The sequence below is a fragment of the Balaenoptera musculus genome, chromosome 1 (assembly GCF_009873245.2).
Source record: "Balaenoptera musculus isolate JJ_BM4_2016_0621 chromosome 1, mBalMus1.pri.v3, whole genome shotgun sequence".
Classification (NCBI taxonomy): Eukaryota; Metazoa; Chordata; class Mammalia; order Artiodactyla; family Balaenopteridae; genus Balaenoptera; species Balaenoptera musculus.
In genome coordinates this window covers 55,248,493-55,274,369 of record NC_045785.1, presented here as the reverse complement: position 1 = coordinate 55,274,369, position 25,877 = coordinate 55,248,493, and positions in this window count along the sequence as shown.

Below are 25,877 nucleotides of genomic sequence, written 5' to 3'. Positions count from 1 at the left end.
TGTCTTATAGTTTTCTGCATACAGGTCTTTTGGCTCCTAGGTAGGTTTATTCCTAGGTATTTTATTCTTTTTGTTGCAATGGTAAATGGGTGTGTTTCCTTAATTTCTCTTTCAGAATTTTCATCATTAGTGTAGAGGAATGCAAGAGATTTCTGTGCATTAATTTTGTGTCCTGCTACTCTACCAAATTCATTGATTAGCTCTAATAGTTTTCTGGTAGCATCTTTAGGATTCTCTGTGTATAGTATCATGTCATCTACAAATAGTGACAGTTTTACTTCTTCTTTTCCAGTTTGGATTCCTTTTATTTCTTTTTCTTCTCTGATTGCTGTGACTTAAACTTCCAAAACTATGTTGAATAATAGTGGTGAGAGTGGGCAACCTTGTCTGGTTCCTGATCTTGGAGGAAATGGTTTCAGTTTTTCACCATTGAGAATGATGTTGGCTGTGGGTTTGTCATATATGGCCTTTATTATGTTGAGGTAGGTTCCCTCTATGCCTACTTTCTGGAGAGTTTTTATCATAAATGGGTGTTGAATTTTGTCAAAATCTTTTTCTGCATCAATTGAGATTATCATATGGTTTTTATCCTTCAGTTTATTAATATGGTGTATCACATTGATTGATTTGCATATATTGAAGAATCCTTGCATTCTTGGGATAAACCCCACTTGATCATGGTGTATGATCCTTTTAATGTGCTGTTGGATTCTGTTTGCTAGTATTTTGTTGAGGATTTTTACATCTATGTTCATCAGTGATACTGGCCTGTAGTTTTCTTGTTTTGTGGTACCTTTGTCTGGTTTTGGTATCAGGCTGATGGTGGCCTCGTAGAATGAGTTTGGGAGTATTCCTCCCTCTGCTATACTTTGGAAGAGTTTGAAAAGGATAGGTATTAGCTCTTCTCTGAATGCTTGATAGAATTCTCCTGTGAAGCCATCTGGTCCTGGGCTTTTGTTTGTTGGAAGATTTTTAATCACAGTTCCAATTTCAGTGCTTGTGAGTGGTCTGTTTATATTTTCTATTTCTTCCTGGTTCAGTTTCAGAAGGTTGTGCTTTTCTAAGAATTTGTCCATTTCTTTCAGGTTGTCCATTTTATTGGCATATAGTTGCTTGTAGTAATCTCTCATGATCCTTTGTATTTCTGCAGTGTCAGTTGTTACTTCTCCTTTTTCATTTCTAATTATGTTGATTTGAGTCTTTTCCCTTTTTTTCTTGATGAGTCTGGCTAATGGTTTATCAATTTTGTTCATCTTCTCAAAGAAGCAGCTTTTAGTTTTATTGATCTTTGCTACTGTTTCCTTCATTTCTTTTTCATTTATTTCTGATCTGATTTTTATGATTTCTTTCCTTCTGCTAACTGGGCTTTTTTTGTTCTTCTCTCTCTAATTGCTTTAGGTGTAAGGTTAGATTGTTTATGTGAGATTTTTCTTGTTTCCTGAGGTAGGCTTGTATAGCTATCAACTTCCCTCTTAGAACTGCTTTTGCTGCATCTCATAGGTTTTGGGTCATCATGTTTTCATTGTCATTTGTTTCTATGTATTTTTTGATTTCCTCTTTGATTTCTTCAGTGATCTCTTGGTTATTTAGTAGTGCATTGTTTAGCCTCCATGTGTTTGTATTTTTTACAGTTTATTTTTAAAATTTATTTTATTTTATTTATTTATTTTTGGCTGCATTGGGTCTTCGTTGCTGTGCATGGGCTTTTCTCTAGTTGCGGCGAGCAGGGGCTACTCTTCGTTGTGGTGTGCGGGCTTCTCATTGCAGTGGCCTCTCGTTGTGGTGCACGGGCTCTAGGTACATGGGCTTCAGTAGTTGTGGCATGCGGGCTCAGTAGTTGTGGCGCATGGGCTTAGTTCCTCCACGGCATGTGGGATCTTCCCAGACCAGGGCTTGAACCCGTGTGCCCTGCATTGGCAGGTGGATTCCCAACCACTGCGCCACCAGGGAAGCCCCTACAGTTTTTTTCCTGTAATTGATATCTAGTTTCATAGCGTTGTGGTCAGAAAAGATACTTGATACAGTTTCAATTTTCTTAAATTCACCAAGGCTTGATTTGTGACCCAAGGTATGGTCTATCCTGGAGAACGTTCCATGAGCACTTGAGAAGAAAGTGTATTGTTTTTTTTTTGGATGGAATGTCCTATAAATATCAATTAAGTCCATCTTGTTTAATGTGTCATTTAAAGCTTGTGTTTCCTTATTCATTTTCATTTTGGATGATTTGTCCATTAGTGAAAGTGGGGTGTTATAGTTCCCTACTATGATTGTGTTACTGTCGATTTCCCCTTTTATGGCTGTTAGAATTTGCCTTATGTATTGAGGTGCTCCTATGTTGGGTGCATAAATATTTACAATTGTTATATCTTCTTCTTGGATTGATCCCTTGATCATTATGTAGTGTCCTTCTTTGTCTCTTGTAATAGTCTTTATTTTAAAGTCTATTTTGCCTGATATAAGAATTGCTACTCCAGCTTTCTTTTCATTTCCATTTGCATGGAATAACTTTTTCCATCCCCTCACTTTCAGTCTGTATGTGTCCCTAGGTCTGAAGTGGGTCTCCTGTACACAGCATATATATGGGTCTTGTTTTTGTATCCATTCAGCCAGCCTATGTCTTTTGGCTGGAGCATTTAATCCATTTACATTTAAGGTAATTATTGATATGTATGTTCCTGTTACCATTTTCTTAATTGTTTTGGGTTTGTTATTGTACGTCTTTCCCTTATCTCATGTTTCCTGCCTAGAGAAGCTCCTTTAGCATTTGTTGTAAAGCTGGTTTGGTGATGCTGAATTCTCTTAGCTTTTGCTTGTCTGTAAAGGTTTTAATTTCTCCATCAAATCTGAATGAGATCCTTGCTGGGTACAGTAATCTTGGTTGTAGGTTTTTCCCTTTCATCACTTTAAATATGTCCTGCCACTCCCTTCTGGCTTGCAGAGTTTCTGCTGAAAGATCAGCTCTTAATCTTATGGGGATTCCCTTGTATGTTATTTGTTGCTTTACCTTTGCTGCTTTTAATATTTTTTCTTTGCATTTAATTTTTGATAGTTGGATTATTATGTGTCTTGGCGTGTTTCTCCTTGGATTTATCCTGTATGGGACTCTCTGCACTTCCTGGACTTGATTGACTATTTCCTTTTCCATATTAGGGAAGTTTTCAACTATAATCTCTTCAAATATTTTCTCAGTCCCTTTCTTTTTCTCTTCTTCTTCTGGGACCCCTATAATTTGAATGTTGGTGCACTTAATGTTGTCCCAGAGGTCTCTGAGACTGTCCTCAATTCTTGTCATTCTTTTTTCTTTATTCTGCTCTGTGGTAGTTATTTCCACTATTTTATCTTCCAGGTCACGTATTCGTTCTTCTTCCTCAGTTATTCTGCCTTTGATTCCTTCTAGACAATTTTTAATTTCATTTATTGTGTTCTTCATCATTGTTCGTTTGCTCTTTAGTTTTTCTAGTTCCTTATTAAATGTTTCTTGTATTTTCTCCATTCTATTTCCAAGATTTTGGATCATCTTTACTATCATTACTCTGAATTCTTTTTCTGGTAGACTGCCTATTTCCTCTTCATTTGTTTCATCTGGTGGGTTTTTACTTTGTTCCTTCATCTGCTGCATATCTCTCTGTCTTCTCATTTTGCTTACCTTACTGTGTTTGGGGTCTCCTTTTCGCAGGCTGCAGGTTCGTAATTCCCATTGTTTTTGGTGTCTGCCCCCAGTGGGTGAGGTGGGTTGTGTAGGCTTCCTGGTGGTGGGGACTGGTGCCTGTGTTCTGGTGGATGAGGCTGGATCTTGTCTTTCTGGTGGGCAGGGCTGCATCCGGTGGTGAGTTTTAGGGTGCCTGTGAACTTATTATGATTTTAGGCAGCCTCTCTGCTAATGGGTGGGGTTTTATTCCTGTCTTGCTAGTTTTTTGGCATGGGGTGTCCAGCACTGGAGCTTGCTGGTTGTTGAGTGGAGCTGGGTCTTAGCATTGAGACGAAGATCTCTGGGAGAGTTCTCACCAATTGATATTACGTGGGGCTGGGAGGTCTCTGGTGGTCCATGTCCTGAACTTGGCTCTCCCACCTCAGAGGCTCAGGCCTGACACCCAGCCAGAGCACCAAGACCCTGTCAGCCACATGGCTGCTATGTTGGAAGGTCTCCTGAAGAGGTGGGGGGGTGGCTGTGGCTCACCATGGGGACAAAGACACTGGTGGCAGAAGTTCTGGGAAGTACCTCACCATATTTTCTTGATAAGAGTCTCAGCAAAGTAGGACTATAAGGGAACTTCCTCAATCTAATAAAGTACGTCTCTAAAAGAGTTCAGAATTTCTAAGGAAGTCTTGAAAAACAATTCCATTACCAGATATCACTATCTATTAGAAAACTATAGTAAATAATTAAAGCAGTATGATATTGATGCAAGCATAGATAACTGACCAATAGAACAGAACAGATAGAGTCCACATATGTGGTACTTAGTTTATATAACAAATGCAATACTGCAGGGGAAACGTAGCTTTCTGCATAAACAGTGTTGAGTGAATTGGAGATATACATGAAAATTTTTTTTCCCTGATCTGTACCCAACACTATACATTGGGCTATGTTAAAATTAATAACATCTGTTCATCAAAATATCTTAAAAGAGTAAAAATGCAACCCAGATTGGGAGAAGATATTCACAATACATATATCTGACAAAGGACTCATACCAAACCTCTATAATGAACTCCTACAAAGTAATAAAAAAAGAGAAATAATCCATTTAGGGAAAAAAGGACAAAAACTTGAACAGTCACCTCATAAAGGAGGGTAGAAAAATGGTCAATAAACATATGAAAAAGTGCTCAATTTTATTAGTCTATAGGAAAAAGCAAACTAAAACCACCATGAAATACCACTGCTCCCATCTGAATGGATAAAGTAAAAAGGTAGGAAAATTCCAAGTGTTGCTGTGATTGTGGAGTAATAGAACTCATATGCGCTGGTGGTGTGAGTGGAAATTGATACAACCATTTTTTTCAACATCTACTCAAGCTAAATATATGCATAGTCTATGGACCAGCAATTCCACTTCTGGGTGTATAACCAGAAATAAAGACATACTAGAACATTTATAACAATGCTATTTAAATGCCCATTTGCAGAAGTATGGATAAATAAAGTTTGTTATAGCCACACAAGGGGATACTACACAGCAATGAAAATAAAAGATCTATGACAACAGAGAACAATGTGGATGAATCCCACAGACAGAATGTTGACAAAAGAAGCCACAAAAGAGCACACAGCACCCTTACAGTGCATGATTCTATTTACCTAAAGTACAAAAAAGCCAAAACCCATCTAGGCTGTTAGAAATCAGGACTGTGGTTACCTTGGGGGAGGAGTAGTGATTGAAAGGGAGCCCAGGGCGGTTTTCTGGGGTATTAGAGCTTGAGCTGGGTCCTGGGTACATGGATGTGCTCAACTTGTGAAAGTATATCAAGCCATACACTTATGAGAGGTGCACTTTCTGTAAGTATATTTTAATAAAAAGTTAAAAAATAATCTTCTCCTTCCCTCATGTCCTTAGCTAGAAGAACTATAACTGCTTTTATTGAATGAACTGTCACTAGATAGATGCAACCAGACAGCAACGTTTTACTTTTCCTACTGTTGCTTGGTTTAAACCCTCCCTAGATGAAATATTGGGCAGGTCTCAATACTGGGATATATTGGGCAATATCCCAATATGGCTTTTCCAGTCACACTTAGGTAATGAATACATAGTCCCTTTGTTTTGGCATTAAAAAGGTCACTCTTGCCTCATAATCACGTAACTTCAGCCTGGTCCAGGGTAACCTTCAAAACTTCAAACTTTTATCCAATATAAAGCTTTTCCCTTCCAGCGGGGTCCTGACCTGGGCCTGGAAGCCCACAGAGGAGGCAGAATGTTCCCGTTTGTCTTCTTCATTTGTTCCCAGCCCATCCTTCTGTTCACTCACTGCCGGCTTGTCTAAGCCCTTAGAGTTGGGCCAAGGCAGAGGGGATTAGGGGAAATGGCATCAGTTCATATGGCCGGAACAGCTGTGGTGATCTATCGGTTCCCCCTGGATGTTGGCTTTCATGAAGTGCTTTTGTGGGTTTTCTGGAGAGCCTCCCAGTGAGACCTCAGATGGCAGTCTCCCCAGTGTACGCAATGCTTGTCTCTGGCAGCTGTTGATGAGCTGATTCCAGGCCTGGGCTTTCAAACACCCTGCACAGACCCTTGCTGTTGGGATCCTTTCACCCTGTTGGGGAATCTTCTCGAGTATGTTCTGTTTTGAGAAGACTCCAGATCAGCTCCTTCTCATGGAATCTACATCTTTCCTTCCAGGAACAGGTGAACCTTTGTCCTGCTGTTTGTGGAGCTGCAGCTTGCTCCCAATACATTCTCCTCTCTTCAGCTGATGGTGGTTGTTCACCTTTAAGCCACCAGATTAGGTTAAGATACAAGTCCTCACATTCCCCAAGCTTCTGACATGCCCTTAGAAGCTCCTCACTTGGCTTGAGATGAAGGACAGCAACTCCTTTGTTCCCCAACTCCTTTTCTTCCACCCAGAGGACCAGTGAGAGGGGAATGCACAGCACACTGATCGTTCTCTCCAAAGAAATCCCCCGGTCTGGCCTCTGGTACATCACCTTTTCCATGCCTTGAGGTGGGTCTCCCAGCATTCCATGGATAAACGGTCTGGCCCTTTGCTCTAGGGCAGTGGAGTCACTGTGAGGCACTTGGCACCTATCTGGTTCTCAAAGTGAGACAGCAAAGTCTCATTGTAACATCCTCCTACATAATTAATCTCCTTCCTCTTCTCATCTATCAGAGTTTTTCTCTATTGGCTTTTGTCACTTTCAACCTTGTGTTCCAGTTATTGACGTGCATATCAAATTCCCCCTTCCAGACTACAGGTTTCTGGAGAATAGGAGTCTAGTCTGATTTATCTTTATCTCCCACAGAACCTAGCAGAGTGCTGGTACAGAGTTGGGGCTTAACACATAACAAGGGAATGAACAGGTGAATAATTAGAGCCGCCCTCTGCAGGAGTGGTCACTCAGGGCAGGCATCAACCTGACCTTTCGTTAAATACCCGAGGATTTCCTGATTCTGTAGCCCATGTTTAAAACTCAATCATTTGCTATTCACTCAAAAAATATTTTTTGAGAATTTATTATATGCCAGGAACTGGGTAAGTGATTAGAAAGAAAGCAGACATAGCCTCTACCCTTTTGGAGTTTAGAATTGAACTGTTGTGAGTTTGACATTGAGAGATGAGTAAGCTTTGGCTAAGTGTATAGGAAGAAGAAGAGCCAATCCCTGCAGGGAAATGACTGCCAAGTACTCTTGACTCAGAAGTGAGAATGTGTGGATATATCCAGAGAGAGAGGGTAGATGAGCCAAGCTGTAACAGAGCAGCCTGGAACAAGCACATGGTCCAGGCTTGAAGCTTAGTGTTCTTGTGGAGGGTGAAGTGATTCTAAGGAACAGATACAGACAGGCTTGGGCAGACAAGAACAAGTGTCCTTGAGGGCGGCTCTGGAATCTGGTTTACTTCAGCATCTGAAGTCATATTATTTAAAAATATGATTTACAACATCCTCTAAATCTTTTGTAAACATACTCACCCCACTTAATGAAAATAAGCACTGAGGTACCTTTTTGAAGTTTGTGATGGTACCTGTCTCTCAATTAATAATCTTGTCAATTTTCTAAGACATTTAAATGTTCTTGCCCCATGATGTCACCACAAGAGGGACTTGTAATCTCCTCTCAACTCTCCCCACCACATTCACACACACACACACTCATGTACATGCTCACATACACTTGCCCCAAGAAACTGACTCTGTTTGGCTACTCTGAAGTCAGGTACTTATTTACCTTTCATTAAACTGATTGACAAGGAATTTGAAAAGTGACCTTGGGGAAAGAATATGGGTTATCCCAACTGAACCTTTATAACAAAACCATGCCAAGTTTGCCTGAGGGAACAAAAGAGTTCTGCAAAATAGGCTGAGTTGGGCACATTTTCTCACCATGAGAATATCATGCACAATCATCTCAGCAGCAAAACTCAAAGCCACATGAAGAACCAAGTGTGTGTGGTCTGGAATATTAACAATGCATTTTAATTTGAAGGCACTTCTGCCTGTAGGGCTTTGGGAGCTTAAACGGAAAAAATAACTAAAAACAAAAGAAGATGAAGTAAAATGACAGGCCAATGATAATCTCTGGTCTATAAGCAGAGAGCTGCCATAACTCCTAATAACATGTGAAGAAGCAAAGTTTAAGGAGTGTTGTATAACAGATAAAAGATATTAAAAATATAGAAGGATCAAGTTGTCATAATGCCATTGCTTATTGGTACAAAATGACTGTGAGATACCCACTGACTAATGTTATATAACCTGCAAATCACAGGGGACTCAAAAGGACCCACACACTAATATTGAGCCTTAGCACTCAAGGTATACTCCTTCTGTAGCTGGGTTGATCTTTTATGTGGCAAGAGAAATCCTTCCAATATTTTGTGGTCCTGGTAAGCGTCAGTAGTCAATGTTACCTCCTAGCTGTGGGCAATGCTACAGGTGAGGGTCAAGGACACGGCTAGAATAAGCTTCTACAGGGAAGCTGGAAGGGATGCATAGGGAAGTAGAAGCAAGAGGCCACTAGTAGCTGAGTGTAGGTGGATAAGAATAGGAGCATATTATTAGGGGGAGGAAGTGGAGTTCTCCCAAAACACAGTGCAGGATCCAAGTCTAACAGCCAGAAAGAGAATGGATTTTGGGAAATAACAGCAGCACCAAAGGCCAAAGCACAGAGTGCAATGGACATAGCAAATCATAAAGGTTGAAAGCCAAGGGAGGCAAGTGAAGACATGAAGGCTAAAGGCCAGGAACAGGGCTGGGTTGGAGTTATCTTGGGAGAAAAAGGAGGGAAGAAGGCAGGGAGGTCTGTGATTGCTCAGAGTGGTCAGACAAAAAACTTTGTGGCAAGGAACATCTCCTTCAGATGTGACAGAGCTATTCCAACTGACTCATAAAAAATCAACACCAGATGGCTCCAAAAGAGATGCTTCTCTTGGATTTGCTGTTCTTTTTCTACCTCAGGAGGAAGAAAGTTGAGCAATAAAGCAATGTGTACTCTCCAACATGATTTTCAAGTCTGTTTCATGGAACACTTCTTGTAAGATGCTTAACAAAAAGTACTCCGTGGTCAAATATATTTGAAAAAATGCTACATATTATCTTCTCTTTATGACTTACATGTACATTAGTATAGTGAAGGTTCTGAAAAGTCCTGCAGTAAAGAGGCCTGTTTAACTTTATTATCCTCATTTAATGCAGTGTTACTCAAAATTGCTGGACTATGGAACACTTATCTTACAGTACACCTCTTAATTTCCTGAGGTGCTTTTGTTCTGAGCAGTGTGCTTTGAGAAATGCTTTTCTAGAACTTTTGTTACATTTTTCCTGTGGACTCAGTTATAAAGACAAAATCCACCTCAACTCAATGCTAAGGAGATCATAGAAAAAACTTGCTTTCATAGTATAAATGAATTAACACCAGGTGTGGACACAATATTACCCAGAAAAAGCCTTTGTTGTTTATTTATTTTAAGTATCTATTTCTAAAAAGGACTTGAAATGGTGTGTGTGTACTTGTGTGTGTGTTGTTGTTGTTTATTGTCATCGGAGCCTGGAGAGAGATGGCCAGGACAATTATTCAGTTACACTGACTTCTGTTTTTGAAGTGGGAATGACAAGAGCAGTCATGATAAACCAGGCAATGGGTACCAAGTACTTTAAGGATAAGCTGTGTCATTCTTCAAGTCTGCCCATTAGAAGTAGGGTAATGAAGCAACACGGTGGCTGCTCAAACAAAAGTAGGTAGATTTTCTGATGGCAAATCTATCAAATTCAGCATCTGAAAATGGAAATCATAATTTTGGTGTTCAGCCATCTCTGTATTGCAAACAATTCATTTGGAGCTTGATTGTTGTGACAGAAGCTAGGTATGGAACCAGCAGTTCTTAAAGCCTTTTGGAGATGGAATTGACCTCAACACACAATGTTTAAGTAAATCAGAGGAGTCAGTATGGGATCTTGGCTAGGCTTTGGGTAGCCTGGCATGTATTACATTCTTCTACAACTTTTCAATAATAACATTCTCTGCTTGAAGCAGGTAATTCAGGCTGATATGGAGGACCACATGTCCCCTCTATCTCCCACCTCTGCAGAGAGAAGCTCTAATTGGTGAACAAAGAACAAGAACAATATGCTATTTTTGACTGACCTACCTCTTCCTCAAGATCAGGATCATATCCTTTGTGTGGAGGACTAAGGGACTTTGTGTGGGTGTGCCTTTTCCAGAGAGGTGCCAGAGTGGCCCTGAGGGCAAGACAGCTAATAAGCTTGCTCAGGTCTGACTGAAGATTGAGCTTTTGCCCTGTGATAGAACAAGGTTTTGTTACTTCCAACTCCCTTTCTGGAGCTTTGTATTTCCACTTATATTTAGCTAGAAGTGGATTTTTTTAATGCTACTGCAGGTTGTAAAGGATACATTTTGTAGCATAAAAATAAGGGGAGAAAGGGATTAAGACATAGGGAGGAGAGAGAAGTTCTAACAGTTAGAAGTTCTAACTTCTCTACCATATGGAAAAGTTCTCTAATTGGAGTTTCAGGAGGATATAATAAAGAGAATGTGGAAGAAACAATCATTTAGGAGATAATGGCCAAAAGTTTCTAGAACTTAAAAAAAACCCACAACTGATCCTCAGATTTGGAACTCCAAAAACTCCTAGGCAAAGATAAATGAAAGGAAATTCTCATTTAGATGTAAATCACATCAAACTACAAAGCATCAAAGGCAAGGAGAAGACTTGGAAAGCAACTAGAGAGTCAAGACTTTCTACAAGGCATTGCAAATAGCCTGATGGAGTAATTTTTGTACAATAATGAAAACTAGAAGATGATGAGTGGTATTCTTAAAGTGCTGAGTGAAAATAATTGTCAACCAACAATGAAATACGTGGTGAAATGATCGTTCAAGATAGGAAGGAAAGAATAACATATCCACGCTAGAAGAAAACAAGATAACAGAATTTACTACCAGCAGATTCAGGTAAAAGTACTACCAAATGGAAAGTCTCAGATACAGAAAGGAATTACCAGCAAAGATTTCTATATGTATGTAGGTAAATCTAAACAAATACTGACTGTATAAAGTAATAATGTCTATTTTGTCAAATTAAAAAAATACAAACCAAATACTGGACAACAATAGCATATAATTTGAGAAGTTTGATTAGATATGAAGCACTAGTGTCTTTGTTTTGGGAAAGAAATAGAAAGATATTGATTAACATTTGACTTTTTAAAGTATGCATGTTAAAGTACCTGGAGTAACTACTAAAAGAATGGATATGGAAAATATAAACTTAAGACTCATAGAAGACAAAAGACAAAAGAAAAAAGAAAAAAGGTGGGGAGGGGGAAATAAGCTAGCAAGAGGTTAATCTCAGTATAAGAGGCATTTACATTTTTTAAAAAGATATTTCAAATAAAGCCCAGGTCATTATGAGGAATTCTCTGCTGTCATTTCTTCAGATCTCCATTTCTTCGTCTTCCTATATTCATCAGCAGCATCTGAAAGAGAAGATGACTCAGAGGCAGGACACCAGAGGAGGCAGGATTCTGGTGCAAAGGAGTAGGCATTAAAAGGACCAATCATAAAAAAGAATGAAGTAATGCCATTTGCAGCAACATGGATGGACCTAGAGACTCATAATGAGTGAAGTAAGTTAGACCGAGAAAGACAAATACCATATGATATCGCTTACATGTGGAATCTAAAAAAATGGTACAAATGAACTTATTTACAAAACAGAAATAGAGTCACAGATGTAGAAAACAAACTTATGGTTACCAGGGGGAAAAGGAGAGGGGAGGGATAAATTGGGAGATTGGGATTGACATATACACACTACTATACATAAAACAGGTAACTAATAAGGACCTATTGTATAGCACAGGGAACTCTACTCAATACTCTGTAATGACCTATAGGGGAAAAGAATCTTAAAAAGAGTGGATGTATGTATATGTATAACTGATTCACTGTGCTGTAGCAGAAACTAACACAGCATTGTAAATCAACTGTAGTCCAATAAAAATTAATAAAAATACAAAAAGGACCAAGGAACTATGGAAGGTCTAAGGGAGGGAGGCTGAGGGAAGGGATGCAGGGAGAAGGTCTATTCTGACTGATGGGTTGGCCACGTGCTGTGGTCTAAGAACAAATAGGTGTGATCAGCAGTTCAAAGACATGGGACAAAGAGGTTTCCTGATATTGAGACTGCCTGAGAAAAAGTGTTTTAAGGGAGTCTGGGATCTATATCAGTGAAAGAATCAAGTCAATGCCAAAAATAGCTACCTAAGCCATTGAACAAAATAAACCTTAAGCATTGAGGAGAATCCAGGTCTGCAGGGAGGTGGCATGGGGTAGGTAGTTTTCCCTTTTATGTTTCCATTTAACACTTCTTTGCCAAGAGAGAGCCTAGTCTGTGTACAACCCCACACTAAACACGACATCCCCATGATCATTTGACAGCCTCTGCTCTCTTGAGGTGAGAAGATTCAAGTACATAAAAGATAGAAGACAAGATAGTGAAGAAAAGAGTGTTTACAGAAAAGGAAGTGGAGTTGGAAGAATTTGTGGGATGGGTACTTGGGATGGACACAAGCATTGAGTGTGAGTTGCAGGTGGAACGGATCGGCTACGAGTGTGCAAAGCTGACCACTGATGTTAGCATCATAATGGATATTTTTTTAGTTGTGCTCTAGCAAGTTTAGTGTCGACAATTGTAAAGATGCATTAAATACACACACACACACACATTACAAAGACACAGTTCTTTGTGGGGTCATGGAACTTCTTACTTCTGCGATAACAATGCAGAGGACATTTGTCATTCTTTTTGGCCTCCTAGTGTCTGAACCTCCTTCCGATGTTTGGGAATTTTTTACATTATAAGTTATAGCCCATATGTCCCACAGACATTAAGATAGCAGACATTTTTTCCGCAGCCTAAATTGTAGCTAGGGCCTTGGTCACATGGCCTAGGCTCCGCCAAACAGATTATTGAATTGAAGGCTGATAATGTGAATCAGTGGTGTCTGCGCAGGATCCATTCAGGCAGCAGCAGTGGCTGCGGTGCAGTGGGAGTGGCCACGGCAGTGAGGACAGGGTCTAGGCATGCTAACTGGGCAGTGGAGTCTCTGGGGGGGGAGTAGTGATGATGTGGTGGAGGCAGTCATGCGGCAGGTGCAGCTTTCTGGAGGCAGCAGGGACACTGGTTCTAGTAGCCCTAGTGCCTAGTGTCTAGTGATGCTGGTAGTGTCAGCTGTGGCATTGGGTGCCCAGAGGCAGCAGCAGTTTTGCACTGTGATATGGGCATTGTACTTGGCATTGTAACCTCCAAACCTGGTTCTCTGGTTTTCTGGAAGACACTGCAAGCTATTCAATATCTTTTTCTGCTTAAATTAGCTTAAATAAGTTTCTGCTGTTTACAAGTTATAATCCTGCCTGATACATAGAGCAAGTTCTGTGTTTTAAAAAAATGTGAGTGTGGGGCTTCCCTGGTGGCGCAGTGGTTAAGAATCCTCCTGCCAATGCAGGGATCACGGGTTCGAGTCCTGGTCTGGGAAGATCCCACATGCCGCGGAGCAACTAAGCCCATGCGCCACAACTACTGAGCCTGTGCTCCAGAGCCCGCGAGCCACAACTCCTGAAGCCTGGGTGCCTAGAGTCCATGCTCTGCAACAAGAGAAGCCACCGCAATGAGAAGCCCACGCACCGCAGTGAAGAGTAGTCCCCACTCACCGCAACTGGAGAAAGCCCGCGCGCAGCAACAAAGACCCAATGCAGCCAAAAATAAATAAATAAATAAATTAAAAAAAAGAAAAAAGTGAGTGTAATTCCACAAGATACTACTCCTGTGTACCAAGCCAATAATGCCTCTGAGTTAGTTTTTTACTCATTCACTGAATATTTATTGGCCTCTACTTTGTGCCAGACATTGTGGCAGACATTCTGGATACAGCAGTGACCAACACAGATACTGTCCTTGTCATTATGGAGCTTACAGCCTAGCAGAAAATGCAGATATTACATAAATAATGAAAAGTTAGTGACGGAGTTCTATAAAATGGTAACTTACAGTTATGTGCTATGGGAAGCTTGACAAATAGGGAAGCTTAACCTAGTTTCGGGTCCCAGGAAAAGCAGACAGTGAGACGTGAATGATTTGTAGGAGTTAGCAATGTAAAGGAAAGTAGAGTGAGAGAAGGCATTTCAGATCTGGGAACAAAGTTTTTGAAGACCCAGAGGTGAGAAACGCAGTGAGGATTCTGAGAATCTAAAAGAACTCTTACATAACTAGAGGAGAGAAAGTGAAGTATGGGGAAAACTGAAAGAAGACATAGAAGAAATTAGTGAAAGTTTATGAAGGGCTTTATAAGCCATGAAAATTAGATTTCTGAGATCCTTCATCCATTGCATAATTGCCATAATTTGTATTCATTTGCCCCAGAGAAAAGAGGACAAAAATGAGCCCAAAGAAAACTTAGAAGTCAACTGAGTTTCTAAATAGATTATTTTGTATTGTGGGTTGAACTTTGTCTCTCTCCCCCACCAAGTCCCTCCTCCGCCAAGTTCATATATTAACGTCCTAACCCTCAGTACATCAGAATGTGACTGCATTTGGAGATAGCACCTTTAAAGAGAATTCGGGTAAAATGAGGTCATATGGGTGGGCCTTAATCCAATATGACTAGTGTTTTTATAAGGAGAGGAGATTGGGACATAGATAACACACAGACAAAGAGAGACCATGAGAGGACACAGCAAGAAGGTGGCTGTGTGCAAACCAAGGAGAGAGGCCTCAGGAAAAGCCAACCTTGCCAACACCTTGATCTTGGACTTCTAGCATTCAGAACTGTGAGAAAATAAACTTTTGTTATTTAAGTCACCCAGTCTGTGGTATTTGTTAGGGCAGCCCTAACTAAAATTAACACATTTTGAAACCTAAACAGAGATAATAGTCTTGAAAATCAGAGCTTTTTTAAAAAATTAATTAATTTATTTATTTTTGGCTGTGTTGGGTCTTCGTTTCTGTGCGAGGGCTTTCTCTAGTTGCGGCAAGCGGGGGCCACTCTTCATCGCGGTGCGCGGGCCTCTCACTATCGTGACCTGTCTTGCTGCGGAGCACAGGCTCCAGATGCACAGGCTCAGTAGTTGTGGCTCACGGGCCTAGTTGCTCCACGGCATGTGGGATCCTCCCAGACCAGGGCTTGAACCCGTGTCCCCTGCATTGGCAGGCAGATTCTCAACCACTGCGCCACCAGGGAAGCCCGAAAATCAGAGCTTTTGATTTGTAAGATCTGGGATTCTTTAAAGAGAAAAGATTTTCCACATGCTCAGAGCCTGATTTTAAAAATCCAGAGACAAATGGTCTAAGAGTTGGTACATAAATTTAATACCATAAATAAAGATGTTGGATTTTTAAAGATAATAATAATTATCTCTAAGACGAAATAAATGGGTAGGAGGCAGTATAGAATAAACAGGAAATAGACATCAGAAACTGTCTCACAGAAGGGATCCTGTGCTCCTATTCTGCTCTGGGCCAGTGGAAACACCAGAGATATTTGAGAGTAGCTCAAAAAACAGGGAACCTAGTCTTCATCTCCTAGCATGTGGTTCGGAAGAGTCAGGCTAAGCACTAGAGCAGCAGTGGCCGATTGAAGCAACTCTGCAGATGGGTCTAAGGGCAGTTTCACAAGCACACAGTGTGAAACATGGAACCAGCTCTGTGCTGTTGAAAGGGGTGTGGATCTTTCTAAAAGGGGCCAGTAGACTCAAAGGAGCCTTGAGATTGGGATAAGGAGTACAAGGACCTGTCAGGTGGAGGCCATGGTAAGACAAGGGTAATCTTACCAGATGCAGGTGGACATAAAGGACCAAAAAATGCTGGGGAAGAGATGCACCTTATCAGACACCAGCAGAAGACAAAGGATGACTATGGACCAGAAGCTTCCTCATATTAGAACAACCAGACAAATGTAAGGCCTTCCAAACAGACAGAAAAAAGAGGGATAAAACAGAAAAACAACACTGAATTTGACTGAGAAAAAAAAATAATTTGATTCAGAGTAATAAATTATATTGAGATATGTAAAATAAAGGAAGGGGACTTCCCTGGTGGTCCAGTGGTAAAGAATCCACCTTACAATGCAGGGGACGCGGGTTCGATCCCTGGTCAGGGAACTAAGATCCCACGTGCCTTGGGGCAACTGAGCCTGCGAGCCACAACTACTGAGTTCGTGGGCCTCAGCTAGAGCCCACGTACTGCAAACTACAGAGCCCACGTGCCCTGGAGCCTGCGTGCCACAACTAGAGAAGAGAAAACCCACACGTCACAACTAGAGAGAAGCCGGCACACCACAACGAAGAGCCCATGTGCCGCAACCAAGACCCAATGCAGCCAAAAATAAAATAATAAATAAATCTTTTTTTAAAAAAATAAAATGAAATAAAATAAAATAAAGGAAGTTTGCACAGACTACAACCACTTATTCTAAGGACCTGTCTTAAGGGGGTGACTTCAACTCCACATAGTTCTTCTTCCATAGAGCCAATTAAATGACTCAGCAATAGCTCTTTGCCATGCAAGAAGAACATGGTATATATTAAGTAGCCCTAGAAAGGTTTGAGAAACTGATTTGGTTGGATTAAACCATTATGTGTTACAAATACCTTGTGTTTAGAAGGACAGATACTAAAAATATTGATGCAGTAGCCTTGAAAGGTCTCAGTAGCCCTGAATTCACATTTCAAGATTTTTCCACGTGGATATCTGATTGCAAAACAATCTGATTGTAGGAAGTTTTTCTGTGAGTTTACCTCTTATTGATTCCTAGAACACAATATCCCAGAAACATAGAACTACACTGGGGAGTCCAGAAACAAGAATCTCCTCAAAACATTGAAAAATTCCAGTGTGATACAAACTAAGAACTAAAAGGTGAGGAGGTATTTAGACATTGTGATGACTTGTTAAGATTGGAATTTGCCAAATTTTACAAAGCAAGTTCAGTAAGCTGCTGATTTGTAGCAAATACTAGAAATAAATTCCATATTAATAGTTTTTCAGTATTTTCTCAGAAGTCTCATTTTGGGATTACAGAACTGGCATGATTTTGTTTAAAATATTATGAAGGTTTAAGCTCTACTTCTGTTGTTTTCTTTAGCACCAAAGGTATATTTCAGGCTTTCAAGTAAATTTGAATCCAGAAAAAGACACCCCTTTCTTCGGACAGACATAACCCTGCATTAGGGTGCAGGGCTCGGATCTCTCTACTGGGTTTACCGGTATGTCCAACAACTTGTACAACTTTCCATCGTGACTCTGTTTGGGGGAATTTTGTTGAATTTTTGTGTGTGTGTGTGGTTTTGTAAACTAATGAGATGAAGACCTCAGACACTGATTCCTAATGGTGTGAATCACTTTCATCCTAGGAGGCTTGTGATAGACAGTCCCCAATGATTCCCAGTTCCTGGTATTCATGTGTTTATGTAGTCCCTCCTTGCACTGAATAGGGCTGACTTTGTAACCAACAGAATATCACAGGACTAACAGACTTCTAAGCCTAGGCCATAAAAGACATTGCAACATCTTTTTTGCTCTCCTGGATCACTTGTTCACTCTGAGGGAAATGAGTTGTCATGTCATGAAGCCTTTCAAGAAGCCCCAAAAAGGGCTCCTACCAAGAGCCGTGTGAGTCATCTGAAAGCAGATCCTCTAACCCCAGTCAGGTCTCCAGATGGTTTCAGCCATGACCAACATTTTGATACACCCTCATGAGAGTTCCTAAGCCAGAGCCACCCACTTAAGCCACTTCCCAAAGGCCTGACCCACAGAAGCTATGTGATTGATATATGTTTATTGTAAGCTGCTAAGTTTTGGAGTAATTTATTGCACAGTAATAGATAAATAATACCGTGTTTGTACTATCTTATCTTTTACCTTTAGTAAAAGTCTGAGACATACACAAGATTTGTGCTTGTGGTACTTTGGAGCAGCTGAGGAATTACAGTCATTTACAGTGTGGGTTGAAGTGGGCTTGTGAGAGAATGACAAAGGCAGTAATGGGGAATGTCAGGAGTGGTTAATAGTGGGAAAGGGTGCTGTAGTACATATTGACAGGGAAATCATAAGCCCCTTGAAAAATTCAGGTTAAGGAGAACTTCGCTTATTATATAGAATGGGGACTTTTGCATCTTATTTAGATTTTTAAGAGTACTGAAATTAATCTTTTTGTAAAAGAGAATAAATTGGTTATTTTTGGTATGTAAGTATTAACTCCAAAACTTAGTAGCTTAAAACAAAAACGACTTATTGTGTCTCATAAGTCTGTGATTGACTAGGATGATCTATTATTTCTGCTTGGGCTCACTCATGCAGCTGTAGTCATCTGGCAATTCAGTTGGGATGAATTGGTCTAACATGGCCTCACTCACATGCCAAGGGCCTCATCTAGGGTGGTTGGAACAGCTGGGATTGCTGGGACTGTATCTTCATGTGGTCTTACATCTTGGGCTTCTTTGCAGCATGCTTGTCTCAGGGTTCCAAGAGGGTAAGCATGGAAATCTCAATATATGGCTTCTGTTGAGTCCCACAGGTCAATGCCAGCCACAAGTCAAGCTCAGGTACCAGGGGTGGGAGATAGACTCCATTTCCTGATGAGAAGACCAGCAAAGAATTTTAATCCATTCCAGTGATGATCACTTCTTGAAAATTCAAGCAATACAGAGGAGTAAAAGAAGAAAGCTATATATCACCTAAAATTTCACCATCCATACATAAGTAATGTTAACAGTTGTTGAACACCATTAAAAATATGTCTATATGTAAGATGATGGATGGCTGGATGGAATGATGGATGGCTGAATGGTGGATAGCCAGAGAGAAAGAATCTCTAAGAGGTGAGAATCATTTATTTTTATACCTACATGTTAACTTTAGACAAGATAGATTGACTACTTGTTAAGAAAGATGAGGAAATCAGCTTTCTTATAATTCTTCCCACCTCTCCTCCTTTACTTACAGACTTATTTTGATTTGGTCAGTGTCTATAAATTTATTTATTTATTTTGTAGTCATAATCCTTTTGTTTGTTTAAATACAGTTCTACATTTAAATGGATGCAATGATCACAGGTGTTCCTTTTACTGTGGCTCCTTAATTTTGGCAGGTTGTTGAATAGTGTGCTATATTCCCTGAGGACTTCCATGTCTTAGAATGTCTGTCATTTGCATTTGTCTTTGAATCATCATTTGAATGAGTGTAATATTTTTCTTTCCCTCAGAACATTAGAGACACTGTTCCATTGCCTTCTGGCATTCAATGTTTTTAACAGTGAATGAGGATGATAATAGCCTGATTTTTTTCCCTCACTTTTTTTTTTGTCAAGAATCCCAGAGAATTCTAGAATTTTAATGATTTCACTAGAAAATATTTTTACATAACTTGTTTTTTATCAGTTTCTTGGAATTCAGTCTGTAAATTTAGTTCTTCCTTTAGATCAAGAAACATTTCTTGCACTATATTCCTGCATATTTTAATGGCTTATTTGATTGGTTCTATCATCATGATCCTAGTTATTCTTATGTTGGATCTTCTTTATCTTCCACACCTATCATCTTCTTCTAGTTACCTTAATCTCTTTGCCTTTTTCTTTTGCATGCATGTTGATTATCTGAAGCTTTTTACTATTACATTCATTTTCTTTTTACTGTTTCTACTGTTGGGTCTATAATGGTTGCCTTGATTTCCTAATCTGTTTACTTATCTTTGCATTCTCTCCATTCATTTTTTCTTATTATATATTATATTGCCATTGATCTCTTCCTTTACTGAATTAAGAGCTTTATTAAATCCTTTACTGGCCTAAAGTGCTCATAGGACATATATATATTGTTTGTGTTATGTGTTTTTATGAATGCTACATTATTTTTTCTTTCGCATGATATATTCTTTTCTGCTTACTTTAATCTTTTTTTTTTTTTTGGTAACATCCTATGTTGACATATTTAGCATGCCCTTTCTTTCCATCTGTCATGTGTCACCCTTTCCATCTTCTCTGATGTCAGTTTGCTTTCATTTCTCTGAGCTATAGTTTGAGAACTAAGTGTTGCTTTCCATCCACTTTGCTAAGGCCTAAGGACTCAGGAGAGCAGGAGTACTAGATTTTAGTGGAGACTAAAGCCTCTCTGTGGGATCTAAGCTCTCCTTTTTTCTGGAATCTCATTAATTATTCTGTAATAGGGCTCCCTTTTCTCTGCCAGAGATGTATCTCACTTCAGCGTCCTTTGGCTCAATTCCCCAAAGATAGCACAGTCTCTAAAAGATAAGATCCTGATGGAGTTGCCTAACCCATTAAAGACCCAATGTCATGTTAAGATGGTGAAAATAGAATAATATAAACCCTTGTTTTGGGAAGGAAAATGTTAAATCAAAAATAAAATGTCTCTCTTCAAGAATAAAATCAGCTTTAATTGAAGGAAAGCTCTGTAGCTAATCTCTTATATGAAAAATACTTGTCAAAGTACTATGCTATGAAATGTCTTTGCTGCACTGATAAGAAAGCTCAAAAATATAGAATATTTAATATCCAAATTGCTAAACAAAACAACTCAAATGCTGACTAGTCAGATCAAGGTAAAGCTCTAAGTAAGATTAAAATTGACTGTGTCTCTACTTTCATCACAATTAAAAAAGACTCTCCATTGATTTTCTTGATATTCAATATAAAGTGATAAGGACTTTTTGTTGACAAGTTATTTTTCCATTGATTTTCTCATTACTCATCTGACATGTAACCCTTTAGTCTCAATGTTTGAATAGACTTTAATATTTTGAGAATGTTTTAATAACTGCATGAAGTCATAAAATATGGCTGGTGAAAAAGGTAATGATTGTTCACAAAATAAACATATTATTAATAACTTCAGATGTAAATAAACTTGTAATGAATTCACTATACTTTGCTCCCCTTTCTCTTTTTTCGGTAGCTCTCATGGTCTTTGTTTTCAAACACTATAATAATCATAGAATATTTTCTTTTGTTGAGACACAATTTACTCAGCTGATTCTCTTGGAGTAGTGGTTTATAACAAGCTTGTTAAAAGTGTTTTTGACAATTTCTAAACCTAACCCTAACGTGAAGCCTACGTGGATTCAAACAGATGTAGTGTTTGAAAAGAGAAAGAATGTCACATAAAAGATAACTATGGGGACTTCCCTGGCGGTCCAGTGGTTAAGACTTCGCCTTCCAATGCAGGGGGTGTGGGTTCAATCCCTGGTCAGGGAGCTAAGATCCCACATGCCTCGGGGCCAAAAAACCAAAACATAAAGCAGAAGCAATATTGTAACAAATTCAATAAAGACTTTAAAAATGGTCCACATCAAAAAAAAAAATTAAAAATAAAAAGATAACTTTGATTCTTCTACAATTAAATGGTGCTATGGGTTGGGCTAAACACACACTATCCTACCAGGAGTTAAACTCTAGGCTGAAACTGATCTGATCTCTTGTGCTGCAAAATCAGTCAGAACCTATTATTTGAAAAAAAGAAATACATAGATGGTATTGGTTAAGGAATAGCTAATCTTGTGTCAACAAATAAGCTCACCTATGCTTGAAATAATTGAGCCATGTAAAATTTGTTCTCTCATAAAATGTGTGGGTATTCTCACAGAAATGGATTCTTAATCAGATTAAATTGTGTCTGAACAGGTACAGTCAGTGTGTGAATTCCCTACCCCCACCCCTTTTTCTTCCGATAATGAAGATTTGGTGTCAGTCACCCAGGGTCTGTGTTCCTCCTAGGCAGTTATGAATGGTATGATCTTGGACAAGCTACTTACCTCTTTTGAGTGTTGGTGTCTCTATTGTAAAATGGGATGCAGTGTGAAATAAAAGGGAAAAATATATAATAAAAATGCTAGAAATAATTTGTAATATGTGATTATTAATACTACCAAGTTTTTTATTTCTAGCATACTTTGAAGATATGGGTAATGATTAGAATTTGTCAAGGCTGGGGCCTGCACAAATAAATAAGACATGGGCCCTGCTTCAGTAAGCATACCATCTGATAGGAGAGGGAACAGTGATGACTAACAGGTAAGAGAACATATGACTGTCAACTCTAAATATGTCAAACTTGTCTACTTGAATCAATGGCCTTCTATCTTTGATTAAAATGTCTGCCTAAATAATAAGGATTCTGGGCTTCCCTGGTGGCACAGTGGTTGAGAATCTGCCTGCCAATGCAGGGGACACGGGTTTGAGCCCTGGTCTGGGAAGATCCCACATGCCACGGAGCAACTGGGCCCGTGAGCCACAACTACTGAGCCTGCGCGTCTGGAGCCTGTGCTCCGCAGCAAGAGAGGCCGCGATAGTTAGAGGCCCGCGCACCACGATGAAGAGTGGCCCCCGCTTGCCGCAACTAGAGAAAGCCCTCGCACAGAAACGAAGACCCAACACAGCCAAAAATAAATAAATTAATTAATTTTAAAAAAATAATAATAAGGATTCTCTTTTCTATGAATAATTTACATGATGATAAAAGATTGCTAGAGGTGAGAGAATGGTAATAGAAGAGGGTGAGTACAAAGAACAAACATGGAGGGCCTACTGTGTGGTAGAAAAAGCCAAATTATTGACATCAACTGAATGAATCTTGACTTCAGTCTTTGCAGAGCGTATTTGTGAGACTTTGGGCAAATGAAATTCTCTTTGGCCCTCAGCTTTCTAAAATAAAAAGCACTCAAGCTTTTATTAATGCTTATTACGTGCCAAGCACAGTGATAAGGGTTTTCCATACATTAAAAAAAAAAAAATCCTCACAGCTGCTCTATTTGGAAAGTATTGTTATTTTCTTTATTTTACAATTGAGAAAACTGAGGCTCAGGAAGTTTAAGTAACCTGCCTGAGATCACATAACCAGTAAATAGTTTCACTGTGATTTTCATGGAAGCGACATGACTCCAGAATCTGTGTTCCTAATCCAAATAATGTAAACTTAAAAATTTCTTTCCCTCTAAATTTCATGTTTATGAATAAGCTTAAAATGTAAGAATTTTAAAAGCAAAACTATTGGGAAAGTTTTGTTGACTAAATTTGGGTCAACAACAGTTGGATCTGAACAGTGGAATGTTCCAATCAGAGCTCCCTCTCCTGGTTTCTGTCCTCTCTAAACTTGAAACCACATTATTAGTATTTTTTTATTGAGTATTTATTTTGCCAGCCAGATACTGCATTAACAGATTTACAGGTTTATGTTTTCTCATTTAATTCTAACAAAAGTTTTATAAAGGAGATCTTATGCCCCCCACCCCCCGCAACAGTATGGCAGGAAAACAGGATGTCTAGAGATGAAAGTGTTTCACCTAAAGTTCCAGTGGTAAGAAGTGAATACAACTCATCCTCATTTCTGTGTGCTTGCACAGCATGTGCTCTTAACCACGACTGCATTTCATTCAGATCTGTTACCAATGTAGTCCACACACTATATATCGGTTACATTTATGCATAAACACAGGTAGGACATATTGAAAGAGAGATCTGTGTAAATTTTGAAATCATTCCCATTATTTTATAGTGGTGACTCATATATTAGTGATAGATACATACTGAATCTCTAAATTTCTTTCTATTATTGGGGATATTTTCAAAGAGTTCAGGGAATAATTACAACAGCAAGATACATGCAATATGGAGCAAAAATTTAGATACTTGATGACTAGGAAATAAATCTCCCAAGAATATGCCATCCCTTTTCTTATAAGCAACAATTCACAGTGTAGCAAAATTATGAAAAAAGTGCTCATAATGTTTAAAGTGAAGAGATTCCTGGAGAAACAAGGCATGTATTTAGAATATCTATTCTAAAACATATTTAAGTTTTGTTTTGTCCTGCATATATTACTTTTTTTGGGAAAAAGAAAAGAAGCCATAGAGGATCACAGGGAAGGGAGAACAATGGGTGTGTGAGGGAAGCATATGGGTGAGCAAGGGGAAAGTGGAAAAATACATTCTACATTCAAAGTCTCTGTTGAAACCACATTATTGCCAGGATGGGATCTCAGCATGGGGAACTTTGCCCTCAGGTACTTTAAACAATGAGATGTGGTAATTATGCTCATCTGTATTCTCCTAGGCACTAAATTACTCCCATAAGAAAAATGTACTTTCTTTTTAAGTTTATTAAATAACTCGCTAGTTCCCTGGCACAAAAACTTACTGACTGATACCCAGGTGACTTTCTAGTCACATCTGATTATTTTGCTCACCATTAATAAAATGTTTCTTCCTAGACAGTATTTTGATAATCTTCAGAAGAGTCCCATTGAGGAAGTATTGTTAATATTGTCCTTATTTTCAAATGAGGGGACTGAGGCCCAGGGAAGCTGAGTAGCAGAGATGACTAAAGACAGCTCAACCCCAAGGAAATTTACATTTCACGAAAATATTTAAGTATTGTCACTAGACTTTCAGTCAAGGTAACTGCTTTATCTCGCTCCTTCTACCATGAGCCCTCACTACTGCTGGCTGTATTCAATGGTATTAGAAGTATAGTTATATCTGTGACATCCTATCTGATAGCTTTTCCATAAACGTGAAGGGAGTGTGTAAATGATGCAAACTCCCACATACATCTACACACAAAACAACAACAACAACAACAAAAAGGACACTTAGGTAAGGAAGTAGGGAAACTGAGTTAAGAATTTAATGAGGGAAAAAAATTCCAACTATTCAACTCCCTGTAGGCCAAATAGAATAGGCAATGGGTTAAACAATTTTCACTTTCAATTGGTTGTTTGGACTTTTTATAGACAGCTAAAGTCTCATGAAAACATAAAATGAGTTTATTGCACTTTTTTTTAGTCTATCAGACTTCCTTCAGGCTCTAGGCACATGCTAATGATTGGGATAAAACTGATTTTGAATGGAGTTCCTGCTAAACGAATGAATGGTGGAGACTGGAATGTTACATGAAAGACAGCCAACTCTTCTGGAAAACCGCACAGCAATACACAAAGCCACAATGGTAAAAATTGCATGCATCTGGGAGGAAGGTATAAACTAGTATGTTGTAGGGAAATCAACGGGGCTGAAGAAAGGGAGGAGGGTCAGAGATTAAAAGAACTCAAAGGATGGAGACAGAACGCTTAAAGAAACCAAAGAAAAAATAAAAGCAAATTCTAAACAGCTCCCCTTACAAATGACTTTCATATGCATGGTAAGAAGTGAACTGAAAGAAAACAAATACCAAGAGATATAATAGACACATTATGTAACAAGGATTACTAAGGAGAGGCTAAAACCAGAAACAGATTCGGAATAATTTGGAGATGGAAAGTTTATATAAGAGATAGACACAACAGGCGAGGGGGAATTATGCCAACATGGGTCAAGGAGGATATTGTGTCTGAAGGGGGAAAGAATGTCACATAATAAATAAGTTGGCAGTGGGACGAAATATATTTGAATGGAAATAAAAGATAAAAGGAATATAGAACTAATCATAGGCAATTATGGTAGACCATCTGGGTCAGATAAAAAGGCAGCTCAGAATGTTTATGCAGATAAGGATGCCCAAGGAAAACAGAATACGGTCTGGGATGGCTGTACTAGAATTGTATTACAGCAGAGTGATGTTCTGGTTACATCCCTGGAGAAGACAGTGGATTCGATTAGAGCCCAGTTTTTGCATGTCATTTGGAAGCCAGAAACCTAG